The sequence below is a fragment of the Glycine max genome, chromosome 17 (assembly GCF_000004515.6).
Source record: "Glycine max cultivar Williams 82 chromosome 17, Glycine_max_v4.0, whole genome shotgun sequence".
Classification (NCBI taxonomy): Eukaryota; Viridiplantae; Streptophyta; class Magnoliopsida; order Fabales; family Fabaceae; genus Glycine; species Glycine max.
Window position 1 is genome coordinate 27,166,842 of NC_038253.2, and position 20,730 is coordinate 27,187,571.

A 20,730-nucleotide genomic window follows, 5' to 3' on the forward strand; every position below is an offset into this window, starting at 1 on the left:
TAAATTTGATTGTAGTTAGATATCTCATCACTGAAGACCATTTTTGTTAATGACCAGAATATCCCTTAATATGTGTTAAGGACCAAGTTTGGTGTACAAGTTAGGGAAGAGCGTGGATTTGCACAGTTTTAAAGTGTGCTTTTTCGTTTGAATGGAACTTAACAAATTTGTCCTAACGAAAAAGAAGTTTCACAATTTTTTTATAATGCGTGCGCAATGGCTTCATAGATAATTGAACACAAACTAAAATAATAAAAAAAAAACAAAAAATGTGTTTCTATAAAAATGATTAGCTGTTATTATACTATATAGTAAAATAAAGCTGGGAGTTTGGAATTCAAGGACTACATAGTACATTCAAATTTAAGATAAGGGGTGATATAGAAGTGGAAAAATAGAAATAAAAATGACAATGAATTGAACTAAATTGGAGTGAACTCATGGGTTTTTAACTTCAAAACTCAAATAAATGTTATAATCACATTTTTTCTAAAAAGTTGAGTACTTAGTCCAAACGCAAGTGCATCTTTGAATGTCACATGATTTTGAATAGTTCCCTAAATATGAGTGAAGTTAAACTATCGAAGGCTTTCTCATTCAAATTCAACCCTAATTTAGGTTCCTTTTAAATGATATAAAATATTGAAATAAGATAAAAAAAAAGCTCAAAACTAAATATTTCTTAAATGAGCTAAATTAGACTATTTTCTAGCGTAGTTTTTATTCTAAAATTTGAACTATACTAGAGTTTGTGATATTTTTGTATTGCATTAGTGCTAGTAGGGCATTCACACAACTTTATTCAACATTCCTTTGAATTTTTTAGTATTTGTTATTGCAATCAATATAAATGAACCTTTGCACGAGCATGGCATTCAAGGGCTACATAGTATATTCAATTTTGAAGTAAGAGTGATATAGAAGTGGGAAAACTTGTTAGAAATGAAAATGATGAAATGGATTGAACTAAATACTCAACCCATTTAATTCAATCCATTTAGGGTCCATTTATTTATTGATAAAAATGAAAGTGATTCTATAAAATTAGAGTGAACTCAAAGGTATTTAACTTCAAAACTCAAACAAATTTGTTATAATCTCAACTTTTCTTAAAAGTTGAAAACTTGGATCAAACCGAAGTGCATCTTTGAATGTCACAATATGATTCTGAATAGTTCACTAAACATGTTGAAAGAAAAATTATAAAACATTTTCCATTTCAAATTCAATCATAACGAGGCTCCTTTAAAAAAAAATAATGACATAATTGAAATAAGATAAAAAAAAGGCTCAAAACTATAGTGCTTCTAGGCTTTAGATCTTCTCAAAACATCCGTATAAGTCCATTCAATATTTCTTTGATTTTCATAATATGTTGTTTTATATGCAAAGACTGAATTTGATTCAACCAAACAATCCATATTTACATTAGATAGGATAAGAGCATCAATATGAGGTTGCATTTGCTTACTCCAAACATGATTGTGATGAGAAAAAGCTAGTTGGGCCAAATTGTGGGCCACTCTATTACCTTGTCTTTTTTACAAAATGAAGTTTGAAACCTCGGGTTCCTCAACACAAAATTTTGCAGTCTTCAATGATGTCTTGAAAATAGGATTTAGAGACTATTTTATGATTCGTCCAAGCTTGAACAAGCTACAAACAACTAGTCTCCCCCAAAAAACCAATAAAGGACATGTCACGTGCCAGTTGGAGAGCCCATCTTAAAGCTATAGCCTCTGTAATTTTGGGAACCAATAATTGATTTGTAAGTTTCGTTGTTGTTATTAGGCATTGCCCCTGAGAGATTATGCATATCAGACCCAAGCCCACACCATTTTGTTTACGTTAAGGGTGTTGCTAGGTGCACCCAGCACTTAAGATGAAATGATGAAAATACCCTTGATCCATAAGCCTTTTTACAAATCAAGTTGATTCGTATACTTAATATCAACCTTACGGATCAACTTGATCCGTACAATTTATGGACCACCCACACGCACACCCATCAAAAATGCAAAAAAACGCAGGGGAAATCTTGGTATTTTTAAAAAATGTTGGGTGCACCTAGCAACACCCTTACGTTAATAGTTGCATCAATGTTTATTTTGACCCCTACTTCTACTGATGGTGGGATCCATGACTAGGGGTGTGAGATGTTTGAAGACCTTTTTGACTAGGTAGTTGAACAAATATCCCAAAAATCTTAGTTAATAACTAGAGATAAAGGTGTCTTCCTTTCTTAAAAAATCTGCTTGTTCCTCCTTCTCCATATAGACAAAAACATCCTAAAAACTTGTTGTAAAGACATCATATCCTTCATGTCAAAACAAGAAGCTAACCACTGGTTGAAAGATGGTATGTGATCTAATAAATGAATGCTCATCCGGTTAGCAAGCCAAACCCTCATGACCTCCTTGCTTTCGAGGAAAATATGTTCAATAGTTTTTTCAACCTTTTTACAACAAGGGCATATTGGATCAATGTTGGGCATCTTCCTTTGGAGGTTCTCTCTAACTGGGATAATATTCTTACAAGCTCTTGGTACCAGGTTTTTGCACTTAGGATCCACATTGACCTTCCAAATGTTTTGCCAAAAATCACCAGGTACAACTCTTTTTTAGGGTTCCATTTGTGCAGATTGGGTTAAAGCTTGATGGTAGCCAGGTTTTGCAGCATATACCTCTCCTCCGAATATTGCCAAATGAGCTTATCTTGATCTAGCAAGCTCCTAAGACTTATGATGTGTTTGACATCACTATAGGGGGACAAAAACTCTATAGCATGTTCATTCCAAGTATGTGACTGATGGTTAATAATCTCGTACACTCTAATATTCTCCTGAACTTCATCCCTTACTTAACTGAAGACTTTATTGTTTAGGGAATTTGGAATCCACATGTCCCCCCAAATGTTGATTTGCAGCCGTTTTCCAACCTTACCATATAGTTCCTTATTCAATGATGGTTTTCGTCGAGCAAATACTTGACACATAGCTTGGTGTGTTTCCCGTTGTTTCCTCTAGAGCCTTAGAATGAGAAAAATATGGTGCCTTAATGACTCTAGCCTTAGAATGAGCAAATACTTGACCATACATAGCTTGGTTGCGTTATCAATCTCCATCATTGTTTGCCTAACAGAGCAATATTGAAGCTAGATATCATTCTAAAAACCATTCCACCTCTTTTTTTTTGTTTTTAGGTTTTGCTAACTTTTTCCAACTCACCGAGTGGATTTTTTTGTTTTCATGACTTCTCCAAAAAACATTGGTTGCCATTGCCTCAAATTGGTTACAAACAACATTAGGGAGTGTAAAGCAACCCAACACATAAGATGGAATAGCCTAGACCACAACTTTAGTTAAGGTTTTCCTTCCCGCCCAAGATAAGAATTTCTCATTCCACTCTTTTAACTTCTTCCACACCCTGCCCTTCAACATTTGAAACACTTGATATTTGGACCTTCATATATAGTAGGTACTACTGGAAAAAGTGCATTCTATGTCGGCTAATAATCGTCGTCATAGACAACGTTGTAGAAAGTCTTTACTTTCTATGACGGTTCCATAAAAAATCGTCTTAGAAAAAGACATCCTTCTAAGACGATTCTTAACTAAAAACCGTTTTAGAATAGTACCTTTCTAAGATGGTTCTTAGTTAAAAACCGTCTTAGAATGGTAGAATTTCTAAAATGATTTTTAAGAGAACCGTATTAGAAAGTAGACATTCTAAAGAACCGTTTTAGAATGTGTTTTTTTAATATTATTTTAAAAAATTAAAGATTCTAAGAGGGTTTTGGCCTAAAAGCCATCTTAGAATGTGGTTTTTCTAAAAAAATATTTTCTTCACTGTTTTTAATACCTTTTTATCTTTTAATTATTATTGCAATGTAAATCACTTATTATTTTATTTCAACATGTCATTATACATAAAAAAAAATAGGACACTAATTACATATACAAAAAAGTTAATTTCAAAAAAATAAAAAGCACAAACAAGAACGACAATGTCTACTTTTATAGCTCAATGAACATGTGGGACACTCGGAGCTCTTGACATAGCCAATGGCCCAAGAAAGTGCCATGTAACAATTGCAAACATGTTTAACCATCAAAGATGCTGATAATAACTTACTTGATTGAGCTCAATTGGTTTAAAATTATGTACTTTTAGTCTCTTATAAAGGACTAAAAACACATTGCTAAATGTAAGAATTAAAAAAAAAAGAAACTAAAATGAACAATCATATTTCCAAGGACTAAAAAGAAATGTAAGCCTATTTTTTCTATGTGGCCAATCCACTTAAAATAATTAAGCACCATTGCTGCTTATAACATAAAGATAATATGAAGATAGATGACAATGAGGATGCTAGATGAGATTAAAGAAACAGGAGAATCAAAAAGTTAAAAACAACTAAACATTAACTAAAGAGTATAACAAATAAAATCATAATGCTTTCCAACTGTCCTCCTTATTTCAAAAGGCTATTACTTCTTGCACCTACCAAGTTGCTTCCTACACCTCCTTAATGGCTTCGAGAATGACCAATTCAAAATGTAAAATAAACATTCTAGACAGGGTGCGGGAAGCAACTTGGAGGTGCAGGAATTAACAACTGCTTGGTAATTGAGTCTAGAGTCCACTTTAAAATTCTTACAAATAATTAACATACTAACCTATCACAAAATGAATAACCTGCTTACTTGCGACATTATCTTCCCCACCATTGTTTTCCCATAGCCCATCATTCCTGCATGTCAAATTCAAAGCATTTTTAATGCCAAAGTAATTTCCAAATCATACCATGTTAAGAACAAGAAGCCAACCAAGAAACTGACCAACAAGATAAATACAACGTCCATTTAAATGCATGTGGCTGGATCTCTTGCGGTCTATTATGCTATTTTAATGATTCAAGTAAGATAATGGCATATAGAATTATAGATACGTTAAAGAAAAGCCAATTAACCTAAAATAAATTTATTGGTGAATTTACTAAATTAATTAAAAATGACAAACAACATCATTGGTATACCTTTAGAATTAACTCTTCATCAAGAGGAGCACGAACACTTCCAGATTCCATTATTGAAGCTACAAAAACAACATTAGGAATAATATGTAAAATTTCAAAATGGGCAACACTTGTTTTATCTAGTAAGAATTTAATTAAAATATACTACCAGTATAAAGGTTTTTTTTACACTATCATCCAATATAAGATTGACATATAATTAAATATTATTGACTTCTATAAAATTAGCTTACATAAAACTGAATTTAACTAATCAAAGAAACTTGATTGTTGATCTGCAAATTAAATTCCACTAGAGGAGTACCCCACTACGCTTAAATTCTGTAATTACTCTTGTTGCATTTATGTGAATATATTTTTTTTTCTTTTTTTTTTTACTGTTATACCATGTAGATATTAAAATAATTACCGACATCAAAATCACTGGCACTGATGATGATGTACTCACAGTTCTATGGATTTGTCTGGATGATGATCTCATGCTTACTGCATGCAGTCTTCATGGTAAAGCTTCATATCTAATAGAACCCAAATAAAATTGTTAACTAGTGATAAACAAATGAAGATAGATTGAGCAATATTATTTAGATTACTCCAAATAAAATGTAGTGCATAAACACTTGAAATCATATGGTATTGTTACAGGACATATACAAACCATTGTGGGGGTGAATTTGTTTATACTATAAGAAAATATGAGACTATCAAAATTTATTAAAATATGTACCACCATAAGGTTAATTATAGCATAAAACTGTCAATTATTCAATCAAAATTAATATTTTATATATATATATATATATATATATATATATATATATATATATATATATATATATATATAATGATAAAAGAGTTTCAAGTAGAGATTTCCCATCCCTTATATATTTAGCTTTTCTTATATTCCTGCAATTCTTGGGTTCAATTACTTCTAGGGAAAGCCTACTCAGATTGAGGCCATGCCAGTGATGCTGTAACTGTTTATGATTAGCTCATATCTACTCACCCTAATGATTTTTGTGGATAGTTAACTAAGGTCTCTAATTTCTCTCAATTAATTACTAAATGCTCATTTTTTTTCACCTAGATTATTTGATATTAGATTCCTATCTTCAATTATGCTATTTTGGTCCAAAAGACATGTAGTGAAAGAAGTTATTCACTCAAATTATGCCATGTATTTTTACCGGGAATCATCCTAAAAGAAAACAAAAATATTGGTGACACGCTTAATGATGAAAAACCTTGCCATGTTTGACCATGGCAAATCTCATTAGAATATTTAGGGAACAATGAAAGTCTTGATTTTCTATCAACTCCCAATCTTAGAAGGAAAAAATAAAAATACTCATTCCAATGGAAGCGAGGTGTGAGACTTGAGAGGCATGTCAAATATTCTTATTTTCACATTCTACGACAGCATAAAAATTACATTAGTGAAATTTGAGTAATTAAAGCCTGGCTTACCTTGCTGAAGGTGCGAGCAACAACAAATCTCAACACTGACTTAGTCAAACTTAAGAATAGCTGAAGAACAATAATTGTTGGGGTTAACTTTCCATTTATTTACCAATATGAGGTTCAATGCATCCAAAACTTAGCTAATTTCAACAACAATGCAATACATAGATCTGAACATATACTCTACCTTGAAAACTTTTCACTATACTATAAGAAGCGGCACTTATAAATTGATGCTGAAGTTGAAGCTATAAGTATAACTATAAGTATGCTAAAAGTTTTAGTTGTATAAGACAATGTGATAACATAACAAGGACCAAAAACTAAACAAACAAATATCAACTTCTTCCACTTAAATTCAAGAAGTTTTGCTCTCTCTTTGTATAGTCAAATTCAACAAGTGTCATTAATAAAAGGAGATCAATCAACATGTGTCATTATCTTTAAGAATGAATATAAATTAGTGATATAATAGGACTTGAAAAAAGTAGCTCACCTCCTGTCATCAAAGACAGATACAGGTTAACCTTCATGTCCAATAAGTTTACTTGAAAATTATCTTTGGTTTTCTTGATGAGTTGAAGATTTGTTGTGGTGAGGGGAAACTTTCCAAAGAATAATCTGCCCAAACCAAACACTTTGAAGTAATTAAAAGAAAATAGAAACATCAACACGTTAAACATCAAGCCATAACAAATAATAGTAGATGTAGAGTAATTTTAGAAGTATTTTAAGTACAACACTTCTATGAAGAAAACCAAAGATAATTTTCAACATTGTTGTTTCTAAAAAAAAATAAATCAAATAATAGTAGATGCAGAGTAATTTTAAAAGATAAAGGTTGCCAAACCAATTTAAGATTAAATAGTAAAAGCAACATGTACAAAATTATACATGTGTTGTTCTTCATCATTGAAAATAGTGCGCTCTGTTGCCTGGACCTTCTTAAAACCATTTTTCATCTCTTTTTCCATTTCACGTTTGTAGTAAGCAGGAAGATTGTAGTACCTGCCACATTAAAAGACAAATGTAAAAAGTGTAACCTTATTACTTAACCATGGAGAATTCGAGGAACATTATTACTGATAGGTATCTAATTTTGCTTCCACTATCTTCTGATGTTGGGAGTTAAAAACAAAGTCCCACTTTGGAAATTTTTATGGAACTCAGTGAAATAATGAATTTTTGCTATTCAAGAGATCATTCCAACAAATAGTATCAATATTGTACTTGAAACAAGTCAAGAGAAAGACATAATTATGACTTATGCTCATAGACTATCATCATAAATAATATACTACATTCCTAGAATTGGAAGAAAAAAAAGGTAATCATTCGTATAATATCAAAAGCTGAAGAACATAACAATAAAACTCTTCTTCACCTAGTACTAAACTCGTGGCATAGGAGTACCTCGTGCTTTACATAGGGCCTATTATGTCTTTTTCTTTCGTAACATGATATTTTCAGTTCTTTACTAACATGAAGTCTTAATCCTTAAATCACTACCACACCCTCACTATACCCAATTTTGCAATAAATAAGTTGGCTGCACGAGGCAAATAAAAGATCGTGAGATGATACACGTAAGTAGATACAAAAAATGGGAAAAACAAATTCATTTGATGAGAAGTGTGCATTACTACATAAGCATGAAATTATGGATAGAATAGAAGTGTGGGAGCGTAGAGTGCCTACGACAACATTGATGTTTTGATCTCTATGCCTCTCAACAAACAAGTCAATGGTTTCTTTGAAAGCCTTTGTATCAAGAAGTAGCGTGGTTATGTCCTGAAATAAAATTCCTGACAGAAACAAGGAATGCAACATAAGCATAACACAACCATATAATCGAATAAGAGAAGAAGAGAGTATTAGCGACCTGGCACAAACGAAGAAATCGTATTATGTTAGAATAGTCACGTTTGAAGATTGAAGAGAGAGATGTTGAATGGAAATTACATGAAGTAGTGGAACGGAGGGGTGGAGAATTTTGAAAGCGGATCGAAGAGGGTGTTGTTGAAATTGCGATCAGTGGAGGGAATCTAAGACAACTAGGGAAAACAGTGACAACTGAATTGGAACAACAAACAACCCACATCCTCTTCACTTGTCACTTTTCAACACTTAACCAACAAATGGAAAGCAAAGGCTAACCTTCATGAGAATGCAATCTTCCAACTAACCAAACTTGCTTATATATTCCCTTAATCCCTCAATATTGATATCCCATGGAATCACCAAAACCAAATGTGCAATTATATGAACACCAATTGCAAAAAACAAAATCAACCGAAGTTGAAATTTCGATAAATTCAATTGACAAGTGAAAGCATATATAAAATATTAACAAATTGAATGTGCATGATTGACGACAAGCTTTCGCTACTCCATCAGAAACTTCAACAAATCACAATGGAATGGGATGCTATAGAGTGAAAAATCCCTATCCACCACTTTGAGGTAAATAGAACAAAAAAGGGGTGGAATCTCTAGATTTTTCACTCTTCGTTGCAATCTCCATCACAACCGTCATCATCAGTTCTAGAAACCTCCACAGTAAAAGGCAGAATCTCTAGATTTTGAGTGTGGCGACAATCGTTGGAATCATTGGATATTTGACAAAAGGGGAAAATGTGTGAGAGCTTACGATGGGAGTGCCTTTCATGCTGAGATGAGGCAAAGGGTTCATGGAGGAGATGTTTACGATGTAGATGGGGCAAATGATAGTTGTCCCTTCATCTAGTGTCCCCATTAACTTCGGATCCTCGTTTTCAGTTTCGTCCGGGTCAGGGCATCCCATGAGAAGCGTCAACGTCTCACGACAGAGGAGTCTGGGTTGGGGCTATGCTTCTTCCATGAGGGGCTGGTGGAGCGAGAATGCGAGGGGGGAAAAACGTGAGGGTTGGTAGCATATCTAATCGTGAGAAACAAAGAGTCACGACATTCGCAAATCTAAGACAGAGAGTGAGAAAGAGAAAGGAGAGGTAGAGATAAAATTAAAATAACTCACTTCTACGGTTTCGTAAGATTTTTACAAAATTGTCTTCGAATAATGGTCTTCTAAGATGGTTTTACAGAAATCGTCTTGGAATCCGACCCATTCTAAGATGATTTTTGAAAAAACATCGTAGAGTGGTAGTTTCGAAGTCTTCATTGAAAAACTCATATTTATAAAATTTTCACTGTCCTATATACTACGATGGTTTTTGGGGAACCGTCGTCGAAAGTGCATCGTAAAATACTACTTTTTTAGTAGTGAGGTAGACCCAAATAAGTCATGGTGCCCTCCATAGCCTCTACACGTTTAAATGTGTGTGTTACAATCTTTATATTCTAAATTCCTTGTCATTGAATTGTGAATTTATTGAACTTGAAGCATCTTGATTCTTAGCTTGAGAGGTTTATCTTTGATGTCAGTTGCTTTGTGAATATGATGTGGACGTTTAATTAGTGTTACATGTGTATATGTTTGATTGGCATGTTGCCTAACCAATGAATTTTGTTCTCTTTGATTTAATTGATGTATTAGCTTATTGCATGCTGTGGTAAAATGTTCAATTGAAGTCTTGATGAGTTTATCAAATGTAATGCTAATTTCTCAAAGAGAATGATAGAAAATTTGAAAAGGTACATGCTTGCGCATGCTGTGATTCAGAGTGAAATTGTTTTATGAATCATGTATGCAAGAGAGTATGATGCTTAAATTCTTGTTAAGTCATTGATTTAACTACATAATAACTAAAATTGAACATGTTCTTAAGTCTAAGTGATGGGAAGATGAGTTGGTGTTGAATGATGATTTGATTTCTTGAGATGTTTGCTGATATTGTTGGTTGCACATAGTCTATGTTTGGATCCTTCTTGATGGAGGTGCAACCAGCTCGTCTAATGATCCTTTGCAGGCGATTGGAGGTCTTGTGACAAGGTCCAAGACTAAGAGGATGAAGCAAGCATTGAAAGACTTGATTCTAAAGATAAAAAAAGAAAGAAGACCAATGTGAATTAAGGGTTGCACCTAATTGGGTCACTCTCCTACAAATTGATGAAGGTGCTTTGAGGCCAACTTGAAGAATCACTTCGGGAAGCTCAATTTACAAGGCAAGAAGCATCCATGGGCTGAGTTGATCAATTTTGGTGGACTATTAATATTGGGTAATAATTAAGCCAACATAAATTTTAGACAACTTTTAGAATATGATTTATTTTCATTTTTAATTGTATTTTGGGCCTATTTGTGGACTTGTAATGGGTTGTCACCACCTTTTGTTGTTATTTTAAAGTATTTTAATTATTAGATTAGTTATTGGGCCTTGGCCTAAATTAGGGTTATTAGTAGGGGTATAAATAGACTCTTTAAATACTTTGTTGAAGAATCCGAAGATTAATGAAATTTGAGAGTTTCTCTATTGTGAGAGTTTTTCCTTTGTTCTTGGGTTAAGAACTGATAGTGTTGGTTCTATCGGTAGGTCACAGTTAGGGTCATGCTCTTTTTGATAACTTTGGTTCTACTGGCAGGTCATGGTTAGGGTCAAGTTCCTTTCTTTTTATACCTGTTTTCAAGACGATCCTAAGTGTTCTCTTATCATTTGGTATCAGAGCTTCGATTCTTAAATCAGGTGTTATCTATCCTTTGTGTTTTCTTTCTTCTTCAGTGTTTCTTCCTTTGTTTGCTTTTTTCCTTTTGTTTAACTTTATATTATTGTTTCATCTTTCTTTGTTCTATTTCTTTGAGTCTATCTTTCTTTTTTGAACTCCATCTAGTATCAATTTCTTTGAGTCTATCTTTTTATCTTTTTTTAGTGTAAACATGTGAGAGAGTGTTTGTGTGAGGATATTTAGATTTATAATCACTTCTAACACAATTCTTGTAGAAGAAGGAGTGGATCTCAAGTTGTTTGTTAGAGCTGCCAATGAACAATTTCAAGCTTTAAACTTGAGATTGGATTGTTTGTAATCTCCATTCCAATCTAGAAGTCGTAGACAATCAACTTCAGAAGAAGAAGAAGAAGAAGAAGAAGAAGAAGAAGAAGAAGAAGAAGAAGAAGAGGAGGAGGAGGAGGAGGAGGAGGAGGAGGAGGAGGAGTATTCAAATGCAAAAAGTCATGGAAGAAGGTGAAGAGGTGAACCAAGAAGAGATAATCATTTAGGGAGCATTAAGATGACAATCCTTACATTTCAAGGTAAAAATGATCCTGAATTATATTTGGAGTGGGAGAGAAAGGCTGAACATGTGTTTGATTACCATAATTATTTTGAGGAGAAAAAGGTTAAACTAGTTGTTCTTGAATTCATTGATTATGCTAGTATTTTGTGGGATCAACTTGTGACTAGTAGGTGTAGGAATGGTGAAAGGCCTATTAGTGGATGGGCGGAGATGAAGATTGTCATGAGAAGGAGATTTGTACTTAGCCATTATCATAGGGATTTGCACAGAAAATTGCAAACTCTAACTCAAGGTTCCACGAGTGTGGAGGAGTACTACAAGGAGATGGAAGCAACCATGATTAGAGCCAATGTTGAAGAAGACCGTGAGGCAACTATGACTAGATTCATTTAAGGTCTAATGAAGGAGATAGCCGATGTGGTAAAATTGCAACATTATATGGAGATGGAGGACTTACTACACAAATCTATTCAAGTAGAGAGGTAATTGAAAGCTAAGAGTACTTCCAAATTTGCTTCCACTTCTTCATGGAAGTCAAATTAGCAAAATAACAAATCTGTGACAAAGTCAAAAGATGGAGCTAAGTCCAAAAATTAATTGGTTGCACCTAAAGGTAAAGTGGAAATTAATTCATCTTCTAGATCTCGTGATATCAAATGTTTCATGTGTCAAGGAGTTAGACATATTACTTCTCAATTTCTAAATAAAAGATCCATGATATTGTTGGACAATGGAGACATAGAGAGTGAGAGCTTAAGTAATGATGAAATGCCACCATTGGAGGATTATAGTGAGGTTGATGTTGTTGAACCTATAAATGAAGATGTGCTTGTTACTAGGTGTGCTCTTAACATGCAGCCTAAGGTAGGAGGTGATGAGGAGCAACGTGAGCATATTTTTCATACAAGAAGCCACATAAAAAACAAGGTATGCAATTTGATCATTGATAGTGGAAGTTGTACTAATGTTGCTAGCACCTTGTTGGTTGAGAAATTGGGTTTTCCCACATTAAGGCACCCTAATCCATATAGACTTCATTGGCTGAATGATTATGGAAACATAAGGGTGGCCAAGCAAGTGTTGGTTTCTTTTTTCATTGGTAAATACAAGGATGAAGTTCTTTGTGATGTGATACCTATGCATGCTACGCATATACTTCTAGGGCATCCCTGGCAATTTGATAAAGGTTACACATGATGGTTACAAAAATATATATGCTCTTGTTTTAAACAATCGCACCATTGTGTTAACACCTCTTCGACCCGTTGAGGCCTATGTCGATCAAATCAGAATTGTAAGAGAGTGTAAGTTGAGAGAAGAATAATTGAAAATTCAAGAAAAAGAGAGAAAAGAAAAGAAAAATGAGAGTGAGAAAAAAAAGAATAAAAAAGAAAATAAAGAAGAGAAAAATAAGAAAGTGAGTGTATTTGCAAAGAAAAAAGAGGTTGAGAGTGCTTTGATTGCTAGAGAGCAGCTACTTGTACTCATGTACAAGGATGTTTATTTTACTAATGATCTTAACTCTTCTTTGCCTTATGAGGTTGTTTGCTTGTTACAAGAATTTGTTGATGTTTTTCCAGAAGAAATTCCATATGGATTACCTCCTTCAAGAGGTATTGAGCATCAAATTGACTTCATTCCTGGTGCTTCACTTCCAAACAGGCCAGCCTATAGGTCAAGTCCAGAAGAAGAAAAGGAGATTCAAAGGCAAGTTGATGAGTTTTTGCAAAAGGGATTTCTAAGAGGAAGTCTTAGCCCGTGTCCTGTGATCTTGGTTCCAAAGAAAGATGGGACATGATGCATGTGTATAGACTGCCGAGCCATAAATAAAATCATAATAAATTATAGATATCCTATCCCTAGATTGGATGATATGCTTGATGAATTTCATGGTTGGTGTGTGTTTTCTAAAATAGATTTGAAGAGTGGATACTATCAAATCCACACGAAAGAAGGGGATGAATGGAAAACAACTTTTAAAACAAAATATGGTTTATATGAGTGGTTGGTGATGCCATTTGGTTTAATTAATGCACCCAGTACCTTCATGAGGTTAATGAGCCATGTTTTGCGAGCTTTCATTGGAAAATTTGTTGTAGTGTATTTTGATGACATTTTGATCTATATCAAAACATTAGAGGAACATGTTGATCATTTACGTGTTGGTTTTAATGTTTTGAGAGAAAATAAATTGTATGCCAATCTTAAAAAGTGTTCTTTTTACCTTGAATCTATTGTGTTCTTGGGTTTTTTCATTAGCTCAAAAGGAATAAGTGTGGATGAAGAAAATGTAAAGGCAATTAGGAAATGACGTACCTAAGAATGTGTCATACCCTAATTTAATCTGGAAACTATCGTTTATTGATCTTTTGATCCTTGCTAGTCAACTTACGGTATTGAATGCCAGTTACAGTGCGAAATAGATGATCATTCAATGCTTTGATCAGGATGCGAAAAGTACCTGTCGCAACCTACTCTTTTGCGGGTGAGCGAGGCGAGGCTCATTGGTGCGTCTTCCATAGGAGGAAAATGCGCGGAGTCGCCACCAACGTTTATTGAAAGGAAAACGTTAGAAAAAGCAAAGGAAACCGGTCATGAAGAATATTCCAGATTCGGGAGTTATCTTTACGTTTGAGGAAGGTATTAGCACCTCTCACGTTTGTCCCAAAGGACAATAGCCATAGATTAAAATTGTGTGAAATTATGTATCTAAACTTTTATTTCTTTTTTATTTTTGAGGTCGACAAAAGCGGGGCTCTTGCTCCTAGGTACCCTCCATCGAAGAGGAAATCAGACCTACGTAGTTCTTTCAAAAGGCACGAATCAAGCGATTCTTTTTACTTGGAAGGTGGTCATTTAAGGCGTTGGACCTTAAAACATTTTCTCAGTGATTTTTGCGGACAAAGCTTGATTTTGTGAGTTGATTTTAGCCTTAGTTTCACTTTAGTTATTAGTCAATTCAATTAAGAAAGAAAAATCCCAAAGAGAAACGTCCGATTGATTTTTTTGTTTTATTTTACTAAAAGATATTTTTTATTATTATATTATTATTTTACCTCTTTTTTGGTTTCCAACGTGGTTACGGCATGACCGAACGGTCAGATTTCATTTTAACAGAAATTAACGGATGTTACAATTCAAATGATCGGTGGAAATTTATTTTATTTTTTGATTAGGCGAGAAAATGACTTAAATAAATGACTAAAGCACAACAAAAGGGGGTACGGAAAGTAAATAAAATGAAAATAAAAGTACGCAAAACAAGTGGGGGCCACCAAGGGTACATAGAATGAATTGAAAAGTTCGATTTCAGGAACTTACCGGTTGAAGACCGAAGAACGACGAAGAGCGAACGAAAGACGGCGGAAAATCTTCACAGAATCACCCACGAAAACATTTCGGATGCGTTACGGAAGCGCCTCGGCTTGAATTTTCTTCACGGAAACAATTTTTTCACTAATTTCAAGTGATCCATAGATACCAGGAGGGTTGCACGTTTTTCTTCTTCCCTCCTCCCTCTATTTATAGGAAAATGAGGGAGGAGCTTGCCACCCAGCTCGCCCAGGCGAGCTAGGTTGCTTCCTCCAGAAGGCACCGCCTTCTAGAGGAACATCCTGGAAGGCCCAAGTGGGCCTGGTTGCTATTTGCATCCCCTGATTACTAAATACACCCCTTACCTTTTTTTGCTGATTCTTTTTCCGTAACGTTACGAAATTTTATGAATTACGCAACGATACTTGTTTTCCTTCTGTAATGTTACGGAACCTTACAGATTACGTAATCATCCCTTTCTTGGCTTTTGGAATGTTACGGAACCTCACGAATTGTGTAACAATACTTCTTTTTGATTTTCGGCATGTTACGGAACTTTACGGATCGTGCAACAATGCTCTCTTTTGACTTCCGGCACGTTATGGAACTTCACGTATTGTGCAACAATGGGTGCCAAGTACCTCGAAGCGGTCAAGCAAAGGTTGCATGCCATCAAACAATGGTCCCCAGACGAAATTAGGGTATGACAATACCCAAGGGGAGGGGCAAAAAGGTCATTTTAGGCATTTTTCTGGGCCCTGGCTCGCCCAGGCTAGTCTCTGGCTCGCCTGGGCCCCCAAATAGCTTAGGGGTGAAGTAACCAGCTCGCCTGGGCTGACAAGGTTACTTCAAGATGAAGCAACAACTCGCCTGGGCGAGCTCCAACTCGCTTGGGCGATCTGCCATGACCCCTAATGCCATCTTTTGCTATAAATAGGCGTGAGGGAGGCTGAGTAAAGGGTTCCAAGGTCTAGCATTGAGAAAAATTGAGAGAAATCAGAGAGAAGAAGAAGAAAGAAGAGAAAAACGAGGCCGAATTGCGACCGTAATCGAATTCTATATCGTTCTTCATTCGTCATCCGGTTAGTTTTTGTTTTAAGGATTTGAATGCGATCTATGCACCCTTAGGGGTCTTTTTTTGTTTTGTGCATCTTCATCTCCTTCTTCTAGCATCAGAAATCCCATTTTCTTCTTGTAAAGCAAGTTTTAACCAATCATTATTGTCGCAAGTTATCTTTAAAAAAAAAGATTGAAGGTTAATAAGCAAAACCAAAATAAAACCAACTCATAAACTTCTTCATTTCATCAAATATCGCTTGAGATTGTTTCAAGGTCCTATGCCTTAATGATTATCTCCGCCTTTTATCAAAAATCAAAAGATCATTTCAAGATCCAATGCCTTAACGACTCTCCCCGCTTTTCAAAGTTTAAAACATCGTTTCAAGGTCCAACGCCTTAAACGACTTTTGTTCACAATTAAAATCAATCTTTCAAAAAGTATAAAATCAATGTAACACACAAACTTTCGGACTTAAAAAATTATGTAGGTCTGAATTCCTCATCACACCTGATGATACGTAGGAGCAAGGGCAACACCCTTGTCAACTCCAAAAAATAAAAAAATATAAAAAGGGAAAATAAATAATATTGAACTCATGTTTTTGCACACACGATTAAAGTTGGAAATTGACAAATCAACCTGCATTGGTGCAACCATAGCCACCATTACTGTTGCCATGTTGATCGTCGTTGTTGCCACCCTTATTATAGCTATTGTGCATAGAACCACCTCTAAAACCAAACCAACTTTCAGGATCCAATTGAGAACTTAACTTGTTTGGCATAGTGTAATTTTCAGAATGCAAATTTGCTCTCTGATGTGCACGAGTGTAATTAATCGAAGGCAATGCTACTTGATTATTGATCATCCAGACGAGACTCAATGATCACAATTATCGAGTGATAATTTGGAGAAATACCTTTAAGAATTGAATCAACGAGCTCTTGAATCATTATAGGGCTTCCTGATGAAGCAAGAGCATCAGCGAGTACCTTGATTTGAGATAGAAACTATTGCATCAACTTGCTTCCAAGTTTCATTGCTCGAAGTTGAATGTGCAACTGACGCGTTGTGGCGATGCTCTGCTTGTGGAAGTAATCATGGATGTGCTCCTAGACTTCATAGGAGTGATTATAACCGATTACATGAGAAAAAATCAGTGTAGAAAGAATGGATTGAAGCCAAATTAATAACACCTAATTTTGCTACTCCCATGCCTCATAAACTAGATTTTCACGTCCAACTTCATGATCTTCTTTAAAGAGAAATCAAAGTGGAATTTGCGGATTAGCAATGAATCATTGAAGTTTGTTTGATTTGATAATAGGCTTAACTAGTTGACGCCATAAAAGAAAGCTTGAATCTTCTACTTTATGTGATATGTAATTGGGGAAAGAAGAAGCAAAATGAAATGCGTTGTTGTTCGTAGCCATTGAAGATCTCTTCAAGCTTTAGATACCATATTAGAAAACTAATGGATCATATTATAACTCTAATTAGATCATAAAAAAGGAGAAAAGAGAGAAGATAAAATTCAAAGAAGGAATGAGAAAAATATTATTGAGGTGATTCAATCTTGAGTTACAACACTCTATTTATAGAGTTATGAGGTTGGTTGCAATATAGTTAGGTAGTTAGGAAGCAATTAGTTAGTTATGACAACCATCAACAATTGTCAATAACTAACTTTACAAACTGACACAATGTGCTAACTACTAACTTGAGATAGTGTAGTTGAATATTGCACTTCTCAATACAATACTCTAACAAAAGGTAACTCATGCTTAGCTCTTTTATCCTGAAAAAGTTTATTTTGTCTTAATTATACTCCCTCTCTTTGTTATTTTGCCTTATCATTGTTTGTCACAAAGCCAAGATAAGCATATCCATAGATCAATATGTTGAGTCACACGAAGTAATGGAAACAAGGAAGAATGTGCTTACAAAAAAGATAACCACTTTTGCAAAAAAGGACAGTACGACACGTTTCTCTCTCTTCGCTAGACTAGTACATGTTGCAAGAAGCACATGTCATGTTTTGAATGAGACAATTTGGGTTCACACTCTCATAACACAAAATTATTCTAAAGCCTATATACCAAGATTTAATTTTTGAAGAATAAAAATTAATATATACAAGAATACGAAAGAAAAAATTGTTACATTCAAAAACTCTCAATATATTGGGTGAAACACCTCTAAATTTCCCTCATTACCAAAGCATCTCTAAGCATGCATACCCAATCAAAAAAGTAGACAATGAAAGTAGTATCATTCCCTCGAGGACTTTGACAAGTAAAGAAGAAAATTCTTCTTGAAGATATGTTAGTGGAAAACCATAATCTGAAACTACAACTACTTCGAACTCATCTTATAGAATGATGGTGGGCTTTCACTTGGGGCAACCATGAAAAAGTGTATTGAAGAATGGTGAAATAAACCTATTATGAAAAATGAATTTCAAGGACCTCAAACTACAGCAAAATGGATGAGTTTCTATATATTATGAAGAGGGTAATGAGGGAAAAAGATCCCCTCATGACAAAATAACTTCAGATGCCAATTTTGAACCTGCCGATGAAAAGAAAGATGTTGAACAAGCATATAAAAGGTTGTGTAAGAAGGAGTTTCTAACTTAAGCAATCTTCTTGAGTTGCATTTTGAGCAAGCTACTATTAAAGCATTGAAATAATTGTTGTGGTACTCACCCAACTTATGATCTTCAAGGAGAAAGGAGATTAATCTTCTTTAAGGAAAGCTCTTATACATCGTGCATCAACCAAGAGTCCTTTAAACAAAAACTCACTTCCGCTGCAAAGATGATGAGGAAGAATTTAAGATGATTAGAAGCCTATTCCTGCCAAGCTATAACTACAGCGAAATTCCATGAATGATTACATGGAAAAGCTTCTATATTTTGAAGAATGGTTCAATTATGAATGTGTGTGAGACTCATTCTTTTCCTAAAAAAGATCATCTAGAAGAGCCAAGTAAGATCTCACGTTCCTACACTGAAAGATGAACATGCCACTCGAGTGGGAAGAGTCTTCAAAAGTACATTGAATAAAAAGTTACAGTACACTATTGCAATCTATTCTTGACTTGTCTTGGCTGCTCATAAAGGCATCAAGATCCTCCATTTGAAGATCAAGAATGCTTTCATGTATAATCATGTGGCTAAAGTAATCTATATGAATCAACCACATAGATTTATTTAAAAGAGCAAAACATAAAAAAAATCCAATAGTCAAATTCATCCAAATCATAACAAAATTAAATGCTTCGGGATATTCACAACCCATCCAAGAAAATAAACTTGCTAAAATCATAAACCTTAGATCATACAACCTACTCGTGACTTATTTTTACTCATACAATAGAAGAGAAAGAGAGAACCCATTCTCCATAACCTTTAAAGAATCAATTCCTCAACATTGAAAAGGAAGATGATCTTGTGACCACCCCCATGAACACATTGATCCAATGACATTGTCCACCATGATCTCCACGACAACTCTTACTATGGTAAAAACTTGGGTGAGATTTAAAACACAAACTCAAGTCGCCTACATGCCTCGAGGTTGGAAACTCAAAGGGAAAGATAAAAATATTAACTATAAGGGGCTTTGCAACTAACATTGAGCCCAATATTAACTTTGGTGTTCCTAAGGCTTGGTGGTCTCCTCTCTATATATAGGAAGAAAGAGATTCATAAGGTTATTTTGCCCAATATGAGATTTAAAAACATGTTTTTCTTGATCATGTGAAACTTTGGGTCAATTTTCACTAAGATAGTGGTCGGATTTGGTTTATAAGGTGTAGGAAAGAATTGTAACTTTTACATCAAGTTTTCCAATAGCACATACAACACCTTAAACAACACACATACAACTCAAGATATGACATAATCTTTCTAGGGTTTTAATCATAAAACTCCACTAGACTTGGAAACTTTTCAAGTTTATCTAACACTCCTCTAGCATCAAATACAATATAATACAACTATAATGACAATGACACTATCAACAAGAAATATAATACAATAACAAATAATCATAATATCATTATCACTAAATACAATGCACAAGAAGCACACATGTACATGGACATGCACAAACACAAGACAAATGGTAATATAGAACAATGAAAATAATAATATTAACAATCAAATTACAAATAATATAACAAGGTCTTGATAAGGATTATCCTTAAGGTATGTACCCAGACCCAGTACTCAAAACTTGGGGTTTACAATAATTATGTTGGCCTTCACCATCACTCTAGAACAAATGTTGCAACCTTCCTTCATTGTACATTGTGAGTTTTATAAAAATCACAGGATTAGTCATTTTCAGACCATGAAGGAACTTTAAAGCTCTAGTAGCATTTATATACTCTTATCTTCTTTTTTTGGCAATGTGGTTGTGAAGATCTTTCTTACGGAATTCAACACTATCATACCCACCACAAATGTTGGCAAATGAACCAAATATTTGAGGAACCCTTATCCTAGCTTTTTTAAGATTCTCAATTTGCAAAACATTGCCTACAATCATCCTTATATGCGAAGGTAACATTGAACAAGAATCTTCCTCCAACAGCTCATGATTATGGTCATCCATAAATTTCTTTACTTCCCAACGCAACCAGTTCTTCTTAACATTAACAATAAACTTAGCAACACAACCACATC